This window comes from Amphiura filiformis, chromosome 2 (assembly GCF_039555335.1).
Source record: "Amphiura filiformis chromosome 2, Afil_fr2py, whole genome shotgun sequence".
In the NCBI taxonomy this organism is placed as follows: Eukaryota; Metazoa; Echinodermata; class Ophiuroidea; order Amphilepidida; family Amphiuridae; genus Amphiura; species Amphiura filiformis.
In genome coordinates, this window is record NC_092629.1 from 54,618,435 (window position 1) to 54,630,807 (window position 12,373).

The following is a 12,373-nucleotide window of genomic DNA, read 5'->3' on the forward strand; positions in this document are numbered from 1 at the left end:
AAAAAATTTTATTAGCTAAGAAAAACATAGGAGAGTGACGGTATGTGCACATATAAATTATGTTTACCTAATGTATATGTGGTATTTTATTATTTGGGGTCAAAGGTAATTAAGAATCACTTCCGGTCCAAGACAAAAACATTCAAAATGTCCCTTCTGTCACAAATAACATGGCAGAGTGATACTATGTGCACACATGCATTGACATAAGGCAATGCCTCTCGGGTTTGCGTAGATTTTGGGGTCAAAGGTCATTAAGAGGTCACAACACGGCTGTGTTCGTGGTTTTAGACCACAGCTAAGTCTAGTTTCTTCTTCTTTCTTCTGTCGGCCATTACATTTGCTCTAGCACTCACATGCTTACATCGATTTTGACCTAACTTGATCACAATGATCATTGGCCGTGCCCCTAAATGTCACATGAAACTCGTTGGGTCAAAGGTCACGTAGGGGTCATAAAGGTCAAAAACGTGATTTCAACTCAAAATGCTACTTCTCCCACAAATTTCGCAGGACAGTAACGCCACTTGCACACATACATTGTTATCACCCAGTGTCTATAAATCATACACAGATTTGAGGTCAAAGGTCATTAAGGGGTCACTTCCGGTATAAAACAAAATTCCTTCAACAAATTTTATTAGCTAAGAAAAACATAGGAGAGTGACGGTATGTGCACATATGAATTATGTTAAACTAATGTATATGTGGTATTTTTTTGTTTGAGGTCAAAGGTCATTAAGGGGTCCCTTCCGGTATAAAACGAAATACCTTCAAAATGCTACTTCTCCCACAAATTACATAGGACGGTGACGCAACTTGCACACATGCATTGCTATTACCCAGTGTCTATGAATCATACACAGATTTGAGGTCAAAGGTCATTAAGGGGTCACTTCCGGTATACAACGAAATTCCTTCAAAAAATTTTATAAGCTAAGAAAAACATAGTAGTACGACGTCCAACTCGCGATTTGACCGTTAAAGGTCAAGTTTTTACGATGCGAACTTCGCATTGACGAACTGAGCCCTCGTGGGTATCAAGATCGATATATTTTCGCGCGTCATAAGCGGGTTTACTTCTCTAATCGATTCTAAAAGGTCAGATTGATTGTTTTAAACCGGGTTTGTTTTAAAATAAACCTAGTTATAGGAACTTTCTTAATATATATCTGGGATTAACCTTGCTAATCCGGTTAGGAAAATATCATCCCCAGCAGCGGCGTCCTTGACTGTACTGGTAAGTGGTATTTTACGATTGTTTACGCTAAGTTGATTAGAATATTTCTTGTCTTATCCCTGTGAGCCTAAATTACATGCATGCATTTGTTTCATTAGTATTTTAGGCAACTTTTGATTGTAAAACCGTTAATGAGCAAGATACGGGTTGTAGAGAAAAGTGTCTCAAAATTGGAGCAAAATTCGGCACACGTGCATGACATGTGCGCTTGCGATATGCTCTTTCACATGTGTTGTCAGTGCACGAATATGGCGATTCGCCGAACAACGATTGTACTGTAACATGATTGGTAAGCTTATACATGTATTAAATAGCCATAAACTCACTGCTGCATTACATCAGGTATTGTCATGATTTTTTATTCGTAATTTACAATGCTGATCCTGATGGCCATTATGTCAATTTTTCGATAATTCTGTCGGGTCAATGACAAGTTCTGAATGTCGAATGTCAATCAAACTCAAACAAATTCAACATATTTATACCAATTCATGAATTACCATGTCCATGTATTATGATACGAGACAAGATCCCAGCATAGCATTCAGCTGCTATGACCTAAATCCTAATTTTACTGACTTTTCATTTGGTTTGCTCTTGCCGTCTTGGACTTCATGACTTGGTACAATATTCGAGAAATCTACAATGTATAGATCTACATGTACTGTCAAGTGACGTGTGTACAACTCCTGTTACTTTCGTATTCGGTGACCGTTTGTAATACAAGTAGACAATTCAATTCATTCAATCGTCACCAATTTTCAAATATATTAAATTTAAAACAATTCTTTGTGAAGTTATCGAAATAACGTTTTTGACTGGTTTAATTATGTTTTCATTATAAATGTCACAAAGTATTAAAGGCCTATTCAGTGATCCCAGCGAAAGTGTAAAAAATTAAAATTGTTTATAAATTGCTTTAAAAGTGAAGGATAAGGCATTCAAATTGTCATTTGGTATTTTTGAAATGAAAAATTTTGCAAAAAACAAAAAGCAAACAGCAATATTGAAGAAGTTGAAGCCCCATTCAAATACATGTAGCTAATTTCTGTACTGAGAGTACAGAAATTACAGATTCATGTAAATGCCTTTATTTTGTCGTAAATACACAGCTTTCGGCTGAACCACTAGCAGGCTATGTCACTATGTCAGCACATCTATGACAATGACAAAGGTACCAAAATCTGAATTTTGATGATTTTTACTATCGTCCGGATGAGCAAATCACTGAATAGGCCTTTAATATTGATAATTTACAACCTGTTTAACCTCTCCATATATTCATACAATGCTCACCTGTGTTTTCATATCATATTTTGTTATGAAAAATGATTATAATTTATGGAGCAACAATTTCTTTTATTCCGGTTGAACTTCAGTAAGTAATAATGTAGTTTAACAACTTCTCGGTTGGACTAATTGAAGAGGGCGTGTTGGTTACTTTGCCGTCGCATTCAAGTGTGCTTCATTTTTATTCTAAAATGCTATTGTGGTCGCGTGTATCAGATGAAATTGATACACAACTTGCTGGCGCAAGTTATCAACGTACACTGTATGTATGGCTACTGACGCAAGTTATGGTTACCGATGCATACCAACGCAAACATTTTTTATTTTTATTTCGTTCCTAATTTTTGTTTCTTGCGCCAACAATTTTTTTCTTGACAACTTTTAGTTAAAGGGAGTCTCGGGCAATCATAACATTCAGGGCTCCCACGGTCCTTGAAAGTCCTTGAATTTGAAAACGCCTTTTCAAGGCCTTTAAAGTCCTGAAAACTGCACACAGTCCTTGAAAGTCCTTGCAAATTGGAATTTAAAATATAATTTTGACAAAATTTGGGGAGGAGCTGTCACTTTGTTAATATGTGCCGCATGGAGAGCGATCATGATTTTTGTGTTGTGGTAAGTCCTTGAAAATCGTGCTTTTGGACCTTGAAAGTCCTTGAATTTTAAAAAGGTGCTGGAACCCTGAACATTATTCCTATGTTACAAAAACAATTATCAAGCACGAATCACATGGTTTTATTTAAAACAAACTCAAATTGACCATAAAAACGAATAAAAACAGTCGGCTCTCATCAACACACGATATTCAAAATTCCCGCGCCGAAATTGTGAAAGTGCAATGACGTAATGGTTATTTGTGTCGTCAGCCTTCATTGTATTTAACTGGGACGTCATTGCACTCGACAATTTCGGCGCCCGGCAGCTCAACTTCTTTATTAGGCAAAACATTTTTTTTGTTGTGTTGCCCTCAAGTGGGAAAAATTGAAATTTGGGTCGGTCGGTCGATTATCCTTTTTTTTTTTAGACAGTCTTCAGTTTTAAAAATCCCCACATATTAAATAATTCTTTTTCCATTAGGGAGATTTGTCAATTTTGACTAATCTGGATACTTGTTAGATTATCAATTTAAGACTAGTCTTTCAATAAAATATTAATTCTGTAACTTTATTAAATTTAGGCCTGTTTTTGGTACTTTTTGCCCAATTTCACACGCATTGTCAGTTTGTTTTTAGGAAAGTGCAGTCTCATTTTATTATTTTTTTCTATGAATTTAACAAGTCATCAAGAGGAGCTATAAATCACTCTTGCAAATGCAACTGAAGAGGAGCTGTACTGTAGAAAATGCTGTTCCTGATTGTGCCTGATTAATTTATTTGTTGCATTATGCTTTCAGACTTCAGAGGAACTGTTGTTGAATAACGGGGTGTGCCCAACTGAGAAGTGCCGGAGAAGGTATGTATACTTTACAATGCAATATATTTTTCTAATGTTTGCTGCATGTATACATTGACTGTCAAAATTCTGTCCTGATAATTGATTCACACCAACATTGCAACAGCAACTTGCTTTCTTCAGCTGTTGAAATTTAAAATATAAAACTGCATTAAATTGTGTTTTGTTATATTGCGCAAGTCCATATAATACTGAAAACTTTTCATGCAAGTATGATATTGTAATGTAATTTGTAATATTGTAATGTAATTGTGTAAGGTAAGTATGTAAAGTAAGGTAATGTAAATATTGTAAGGTAAATTGTAGGTCAAGACTTCTACTAATGCACAGCTGTTTCAATTTAAATTCCCTTTAAATCATGGCACCAAAATCTTCCTGTGACAAAAGCCACCCCGACCGCCCTGGTCGTGGACCATGTGCAGTGTGCCATAAACAAAACCTCCCATCAAAGTACTGGCACATTATTCAAAGTGATGGCCTGCCACATCATACCAGACTTGTGAATAACTTGACCAAAAGGGGAATTGGGCCAACTGATTGTGTTTATACTAGGTGCAAAATTCACTTGTCTAATCAAGAATTTGAATCAAGTGGTGAGCCCAAACCTAAGCAAAAGAAGCCAAATAAGCATTGCTGTGTACCTAATTGTAATTCAACAAATGAAACTAGATTTCATGACATCAAATCATTTTCCAAAGAACAGGTTGAAAATGGTCTGGAATTCAAAGACCATTTGTTTGATAATGGCAACCATTTTCTTTGTTGTATAACTGCAAGCTTTAATCATTGTTGAATAACTGCAAGCAAGTGCATGCGGTGGGAGATAGATTCTAGTCACTCGGATCTTCACAAGTTGCATTGATTTGTGGAAGCCCCACAAGAAACAAACTGGGAAGTTGGTATGCATGGAGAAAAATGTATCACTGTTAAAAATAAAAGGTGCAAGGTACTATATTAACCATCTATCTCTGTTTTGTTTTTGTCTTGCAGATGGAAAGGTTTGTACATATGGAGTTCATTTGACTCAACACAATTTAAGGCATAGTGCCATGCTTACAACCTACACATTCGTGGAAACTCATGTTGTGAAGCTGGAGGAATACTGCCTTCCTTTTTATTGATTTGATTTACGGTGGCATGATGACCAATGCTTGCAACCAATGACGTGTGGTGTGAAGCTGGATCAAATGTGCCACCTTTTTTATTTGATTCACAATGGTATAAACTATGCCCAATGCTTGCAACCAATAAAGTGATGTGAAGCTTGAGATACAACTATGCCACCTTATTATACTAACCAATGATTGGAAAATAGCTGCCACACTAGTGAGATGTTTGCAACCAATCACCAATGGTGTGAAGCTGGATACAAATATATCATGATCAAGGAATATGAGTCTAAAGTTAATTTTTATTAGTTCCGCAGTCCAGGAAATGCAGATACGCACTGGTGAATTGCGATCGCGTAGAAGGGACAACTTGACAAGGTCGTCTACTATGCGCCGCGCCAACAACCAATGGGTAAACCGACTTGTTATCAAGTTTGTTGATCAGCCAATCAGCGTGATTGTTTATCTCTTCTGTTTGTACGCTCATACACGCTTGGCGCACAGCTCATGAGCTCAGACCGCGGAAGTTATAAAAAAAGGGTAATATAGAAATGGAGAGGGGGTAAGACACAATTCACCTTTCGGGAAATACCATAAGCCTTTGTGGGTAGACCTCTGATGTTGTCATGCCGATGTACACATTGTTACTGCGCACTTCATGGCTTTCAAATGCACAGTAACGATGTTCGCTAAATGATGTACACATTGGCGTGGTGTCAAAGGACCACATCTCAGGTCTACATGCAAAGGCTTATGGGATTTACCAAAATGTGAATTGGATAGGTGTACATGGAGGGTATGACAATGAAGACTCATTTCAGAAAAAGTGTTTGTTTTATATGTGGTGCATAATTGTGGTATTAAATGGCATGTGTATGCAATCTAAAGAATTGAAATGTATTGTTACATAAATAATGATGACTTGTGTAACCCTTATCTTCAGATATGGTACTTGAATTTGTGCTTTTGTAGTACAAACTTTTGTTGATACAATGTGGTGCATAATGGTGCATGGTGGTATGAAAAATGGTGAATGGCTTGTAGATGATATGACGATTTATGATACCGTCATCTTCAGTAATGGTACTTGAATGTGTGCTGTTATGTCGTACAGACTGTTTGTTTACAATGTGGTGCATGGTGGTATTAAAATGGTGAATGGCTTGTGTATTATGCAAATGCAAAGAATTGTAATGTATTGTTAATACAAAGTGAAATGTAAATGTATAAGAACATGTCCCTGGCATAGCGGGTGGTCAAGAGCATGAACCATTGATATGAATGATACAATTACCTCAAAGAATTGGAATGGTATTAGTCATCAAATGGAGACATGCTAAAACCCAAAATACATTAATATTTTTGAAAATGTGCTACTTGAATTCAAATGACATAAACTGTCATGATAGAGTGAATTTTAAGTGATAAGTGTAATGTTTAATGTAGGTGACTGACCCATGTTGTGGTAAATAAAATGGCTGTGAAGAACTCATATAGTTGTTAAGAAATTTGTGACAAATTTCTGTTTGATACAAAATAAAATGTGATTAGAAAATATTTGAACCAATGTGTGTTTTGTTAGCTGTAGTTGTGATTGACCAAGAGCAGGAGATGTAATTCCGATCCAGCAAATGTCCTGATGAGGCTAAACTATAAAAAAAAAAAAGCTATGTCTCAAAGCAATTGGCAGTTCCAAACACGAATGCGGTTGTTTTTTTAAGATTTTTTTTTAAAAAAATTTAAAAAAAAATTTGAATTAATTAATATGTCATTTGCTAGTGTTCTTTTTTACTTAAAAGTACACAGCATAAAATTTAGGTTCTTTTACACAAAGAAAAACGGCAAAAACTATAAAAAAAGGAAACAAAAATTATTTTGTCATTTCAACCGAAATGGACGTGCTAAGAAAAACAAAATTTGCATGGGCGCTTTGAGACGGACTTTTTTAACCTATGTATGAACCAAAAGTGAGTCATCAAATTTTTTTGGTGAGGGCTCATTCCAGGCCTTGGGACTCGCTGGATATGATTGAGGGGGGGGCACTATTTTTAAATAGAATTTGTCAAATTTTGATTCCAATGAGGAGGGCATGCCACGCCCCTATAAGACTGTGCCACAGAGTCCATCTCAATCTCATCCGAGCAAGCACAGGCCATTTGTGTATTCTTGTATCTGCAATCCAGTCCAAGTCGGTGCAGAGTCCCAAAACTATAGTACAACCGGAGTCCAGCGAGTCTGTATCCAGCAAAAGTATAATGACATGTTGATCATCCAAATTCAAAATCACTGTAAAAAAAGGCCACCAAATTTTAGGATCCGATCGGACTCATTATGTTTTGATGAATCCAAGTGTGTGAAAATATCGGAGCCAAAACATAATAATGATACAATTAGATGCTTTACGCCCAATATTTATTGGTCTTGCTATGATTTTTAAAATATTGTACTCGACCATAGCTCTACCAATAGATATGGGCTCAATCGATCCAATTTTATATCATTACTTGCCCGGGTTCATCAAGTACCATCCCCCCCCCCGAGTCCAATATGCTTCCCTCCCAGCTATTCCCCAAGTGGGTTCATATCTGTCCTTCATAGAAATAGTGGGTACTCGTTATGAAGGGGCTTTTGGCATGATAGGCCTATTATCACTTCTACTAAATGCTGCTACTCATCAAAGCCTGTTCAGCATCCGTACCTGTGAATGTCATCTGATAGGCATATTTGAGTTAATAGTGAAAACGAGGAATTTTAATTTGCGCGGATATTGAAAACAGCATTCGCGGGAAATTCACTAAACTGTAATTTAGAAGTCTCTTCATAATAAATAAATACTTCAAATCTAACATTTCTGCTCGGGATACGTTTTGTTTATTTACATAGTTTGGGAATCCCGAATCAGGATTCCCCGTGACGTAGCCGACCTCGCTGATTTGACTGTTTTAAGTTATTTACGAAAATGTGAAATAAACAATGATTTTGATAGGTAAAAATAACAAAATAAATATTTTTCATGTAAAAATATTTAATTCTATCATTTCTTTATGAACGTAAGTGAGAATTTGAATTTATTGGAACATTTAAGATGGGGATGCGTGACCAAGGTCATAGAGGCTGAGCTGCAACTCAAGGGTGCATGCCACTAAATCCGCGTGTGAAGCGGTTTCCGGTAAAAGTTTATCACGACTATAGTCCCAACTTTGCATAAAAAATGTGCAAAATCGGTACAATATTAACAATTTTAGTGTTGCAAATCGTGTTTTGCTAGAACTTGTGAATGTGATCTCTACTAATTTGAACAGAAAACGCGAAAATTTGAGTGATGTTTACGATGATGAGCGCATGAACACACGAGGTCAAAACGCGGTTAGCAGTCGGACGTAAACACGGGAAAATCGGGTCTTTTTATATAGCGCTATTTTTCTCAAAAAGTAGACCTAAAATATGGTGTCATTTTCAGAGATGTTATGCAGAATTTTGTTCTGATTAAGATGATATCAAATATATATTTCAAAGTAAGACGTAACTCGACTTATAGCCTAAAACGTGACCCCTAGTTTGCACGTAAAGTCTATGGAAAGCTATTTTGTGGCATGTACCCTTTAAGGAGCAATTCCATGCGTTTTCCGCGCGTCTTTATCTATTTAAAATGCACGCGAAGAAAAGAGGAGGGACATCAACAAGCGCGTTCATGGACGCCGCCAGGTTTTTCGCTGTATGTGCGTTTGCCGCGAATAGGCCTGCTTTTATTTCCAATTTAATAAAAGTTCCGATTTTGGTAGAAGTTTGAAACCTTTTGATATGAATAAAGAAGAGTTTCAAAATATTGAAAACATTTTTATTGGTGTTTAAATTACAAAGAAGTTTTTCAATTTCATTGTTATTTTTAACCAATTTTTTGTCATTTAAACTCAAGTTTTGGCCTTCAATTTTAATAAAATTACATAAAATATTAGATTTAAGATATTTAAGTTTCTAGTTTGCTTTATTTATACCACTGTCCAGTATTTTAAATTGTTATAACATTCAAAGTTTAATTTATATTAATATTTAATTTCAAATAGCCATTCATTACATTTGCTTTTTGGACAAAACGGGTTAAAAGTGACGCTGAAGGGGGGGTAGGCCTACTTGATTGACATTTCTTGTCTTTTTAAATATTCTGCAGGTACTGAGAATGTTTTAATTTTGAAGTTATGCACTTGTAAAAGATGTTTAAAGAACGTTTACTCTTAACATCAATTAATATCTTCATGAAAATAGCAAATCAGCAACCATTGTGCATTCATGTGCATCAAAATGACGAAAAATGGCAATTGTCGGCTATCATGCTTGTGCTTGAAATCGACATCCTGTCTAAAGTATGAAAGAAAATAACCCAAAATTTCTTACAATTAATTCAAAATGTAGTGAAAAAGATAACAAAATCATTTTCAAGGCCTAAAACGATGTTTTAGCCTCTTCAAGGGTGCATGCCACTAAATCCGCGTGTGAAGCGGTTTCCGGTAAAAGTTTATCACGACTATAGTCCCAACTTTGCATAAAAAATGTCCAAAATCGGTACAATATTAACAATTTTAGTGTTGCAAATCGTGTTTTGCTAGAACTTGTGAATGTGATCTCTACTAATTTGAACAGAAAACGCGAAAATTTGAGTGATGTTTACGATGATGAGCGCATGAACACACGAGGTCAAAACGCGGTTAGCAGTCGGACGTAAACACGGGAAAATCGGGTCTTTTTATATAGCGCTATTTTTCTCAAAAAGTAGACCTAAAATATGGTGTCATTTTCAGATATGTTATGCAGAATTTTGTTCTGATTAAGATGATATCAAATATATATTTCAAAGTAAGACGTAACTCGACTTATAGCCTAAAACGTGACCCCTATTTTGCACGTAAAGTCTATGGAAAGCTATTTTGTGGCATGTACCCTCAAACTTCCGCGAATCTCCGTCTGGCGCACGGGTTTCCGAATTTTGCACTGCTTAATCTTCGCACGTTGATATGATTTATGGCTGTCTTATCCCTGGAGAGTACTTGGAAACTTCATTATAGTGTTTATTATGACAGTGGCTACCTCTGGATTTACTTCAAATTTTTGAGCAAATACGGGAAATATTTTTAAAAAATTATTAACGCCACGAACATCCAGATTTTAGTGATTTCATGACATGACTTGCAGCCAAAACACGGCGATTTTTTCCGATATAATCATCTCGAAATTCCTCCTGAATACATTTAAGACAAGCATTGGAATGATATTTCACAATATAGGTAAGCAGTTTTGTAACAGGTCTTCCGATTTTGAAAGGAATTCACTGTGTTTGTGCCTTGGTGCATTATAAAATTTGCGACAGTAAAATTTAAAAAATTTAAAAATGTGAAGGGCGCCATCATAGCTAATAAATCGCCGAGGTCACTCAATGGACGTCGTACTAATAGGAGAGTGACGGTATGTGCACACATGAATTATGTTTACCTTATGTATATGTGGTATTTTTTGTTTGAGGTCAAAGGTCATTAAGGGTCACTTCCGGTATAAAACGAAAAACCTTCAAAAATTTTTATTTCATAAGAAAAACATAGGACAGTAACGGTATGTTCACACATGAATTGTGGTTACCCAATTCATATGTGTATTTTTTTATTTGGGGTCAAATGTTATTACGGGGTCACTTCCGGTCTGAAACGAAAAACCTTCAAAATGCCCCTTCTGCCACAAGTAACATAGCAAAGTGGTGCCACGTGCACCCATGCATTGACATTAGCCAATGTCTATGAGCGTTTTCATATATTTTGGGGTCAAAGGTCATTAGGGGTTATAACACGGCTGTGTTCGTGGGTTAGACCACAGCTAAGTCTAGTTTTCATTCTTGTAGTTTTAATCAATTAATTTTGTAAAGGGGAGGAGCATTTTTTCTTATATTTCGTATCATGCTTGAGAAGATCAGGTCTTGTTTTGTATTTATTTCATCCCTTGTGTATTTCTTTATATTTGTTTTCAGCGTTTCATTATTACAGCGCCCTCTATATTATGTTGGAAGTAATTTATTTCCCGAGCAGGGCCGAGGTGTGATTTTAGCCGTTACAGAAAAAAAAATGCACAAAATATATTTCCCAATGTAATGTATACATTTTCATATAAAAACAAATAATTTTTAGGAGTTAAAATGTATGTGAAAAAAAAATTACTCCACCGGGAATCGAACGCGTGCCTCCCGCGTGGCAGGCGAGAATTCTACCACTGGACCACGAGAAGAGTTGAACAAATTCGGGAATTTAAAAAATGATATCTTCAAGTCAAATAATTGCAGTCTCTTCAGCAGCGTTTGGTTCCGCTCTTTCCAGCCACGATATATACAATGTCACACGTAACATTATACAAATTATAATGAGGCGATTTACAGGGGTGAAACCCCTGATTCCCAAAACGCCGTCTGATGGCGAAAATGCGACCCTTTTCCCACGTGTTTTTTACAGGTATACATAGCTCCTATATATCTAAGTGGGTCCCCCAGTTGCAAATAATAATATTTTAAACAAAATTGACCCTCAAACTCATAATGACAGTCCAATACAAGAATGAACTGCAGAAATTCATACTTTAATTAATCTATCTTCATGTATAACCGGTTATTATCCCTTCATAACATTTGTCATTGAACTAAATCAGTGTGCCAAGTTTATCCACGATATCATGGCCGACTGCCTTAGGTCATTTCAAATTTTATTATAATATCCTAAAATGATGTAATACGAATTTTTCTGGAAATAAAAAGCCTATTTTGCATTTCTGTAAAAATAGATTAGTATTTGTTTTTTTAATAAAATGTTAGCTTTTACTGTCAAATATGTCCCCGTTTAATTTTGAGCCGAACAAGGTAAAGCAAAGAAAATTGGAATTTACTACTAGCGCCAATGCATGTTGTTACTCCAGCGGTTGTAATACGGTACGACCCTCTGATGTGAGTGTGTATGTATGTCCCGCACGCCGTGTACGTACTCTGTTATCGCATATGTGTTCGACTAATATTTCCATCGTAATAATAAAACGACGGTTCCTGCGTTTTATTCAAAATCTCGGATTTTGACAAAACTACAGCACCTAAAGTCTTGATTTTTGCAGATAATCTTTGTTTAGGGACGCACCATTAGACTTCAGGGTGGGGTTAGGAAGTTTTGAAGAAAAAAAAACTTCCCCCACTACATGAGCAAAAAAAAACTTTTCCCACCAACACTAAACGCTTTGGCGGCAAAAAAGTAAAAAAAATTCGCAGCCT

General features: G+C 36.1%; 1 long non-coding RNA gene across 1 annotated transcript; it reads left to right on the plus strand.

The window, feature by feature from the left end:
- Nucleotides 1-953: 953 nt before the first annotated feature.
- LOC140146391 (uncharacterized) lies at nt 954-6,643 on the plus strand. Its single transcript, XR_011858232.1, has 3 exons — nt 954-1,240; nt 3,921-3,979; nt 4,970-6,643. It is a non-coding gene; the product is annotated as an uncharacterized lncRNA (long non-coding RNA).
- The last annotated feature ends 5,730 nt before the right edge of the window (nt 6,644-12,373 follow it).